Raw genomic sequence first — 1,666 nt, 5'->3', positions numbered from 1 at the left:
TCTTCCAGGAGATTTAGTGTCTCTGCTTTAATGTTTAGATCTTTAATCCATTTTGACTTTAGTTTAGTGCATGGTGATAGACACGGGTCAAGTTTGAGTTTTAGCATGTAGAGACCCCGTTTTTCCATCACCATTTGTTAAAGAGGCTATCTTTCTTCCAGTGAGTATGTTTTCCCCTTTGTCAAAGATGGCTGAATGTGTTCATAGGGGATTCAGTGTCTTCTAATCTATTCCATTGATCCTCAGGTATATTTTGATGACAGTATCATGCTGATTTTATCACAGTAGCCTTGTAGTGTAATTTCAAGTCAGGAATGGTATTGCCACCTGCCTTGTCTTTATTGCCCAGAATTGCCTTTGCTATTCTAGGTCTTTTTCGGTTCCACATAAATTTTAGGAATGGTTTCTCTATGTCTGTGAGATATGTCGGTTGCAGTCTGATAGGGATTGCATTAAGTCTGTACAGCAATTTTAGGAGTAAAAAATTACTAGGGAATCTTGTTTTTTTCAGAACCGGGGATTGAACTCAGCCCCTTGTGCTTGCCAGAGAAACATTCTACTGAGTCATCTCCCGGACCCCTGCCATGAGATTTTTAAGAGACAGGTGTATGTCAACACAAACACAGTGTGACGTTTGACTCTTTTGAAGCCATTCTTGTGGCAGAGAATGGACAAATGTGGAAAAGAGGAGAATACTGCACTGGAGCACAAGATAGAGTTACAATGATTAAGGTTTCAGAAAGCAGAGACACAAGTGTTCTTGTAAAACATTTCTGAAGAGAGAAGTGCAAAATACTATTCTAGGCATTTAAAATACAGAAGATGGAGAGCATTGAATGATAAAAATTAATGGGTGTAAAGATCAGTCCTTGCCCAGGCTCGGTGAGTGTGTGAGAAAGCTTCCGGCTACCTTGTGCTGGTGGGAGCTACTTGGGCCAGCATAGGTGCAGCATGGGTGAGACCCTCTAACTCCTTCTTAGGACCCCCACCAACACTACACAGCACCATCCCCATCCCAACCAACGTGTGAGAATTTCTGCTGCAATCTGGGGACTCACAGATCCAGGCCTAACCCAGGGATGGTGAGTGTGTGGGAGAGTTTCCTCTCCCAGATAATTCATCATAACTCCTACAGACTCAGCTCAGGCTTGGCATACAGGAATGGAGTAAAACCCTTCAACTGCAATCACTGCAGAGAGAGTAGGGGACAAAGACACCCAGCTGGTCCAGGAGAAGTACATCTTGCCAGAGGGGCACAAAAGGATAACTCTCAAGGGCAACATCAGGAAGGAGCTGAGTACAGGAGCCAGACCCAAGCCAGGCACAGCTGATTAAATCCAAACTTTGTAGATCTGCACCTGAACTTCAGTATGTGCTAAGGTTATAACTGCACCAAAGCTCTACAACAAAGGTTGTAAGACAGTGCTACACAAAATGTCATTGAGAAGGAGCAAAATGCAAGCTCTGATCCAAGCACACCCATAACAAGTAGAAAGGACACTAACACAGAACAAATTGGGAATCACACAGCTGAAATCAATGAATCAATGGTTTCTGAAATAAAGAAACAACTGCAGAAAGGTATAGAGGAACTCAGATCTGAAATGAAAAAAGAAATCCCTGAATTAATAGCATCTGCAGTAAAGAATCAAATGCAGAAACATAT

The sequence above is a fragment of the Octodon degus genome, unplaced genomic scaffold (assembly GCF_000260255.1).
Source record: "Octodon degus isolate 3935 unplaced genomic scaffold, OctDeg1.0 scaffold00259, whole genome shotgun sequence".
Taxonomy (NCBI): Eukaryota; Metazoa; Chordata; class Mammalia; order Rodentia; family Octodontidae; genus Octodon; species Octodon degus.
Note: the sequence above shows the minus strand (reverse complement) of the source record.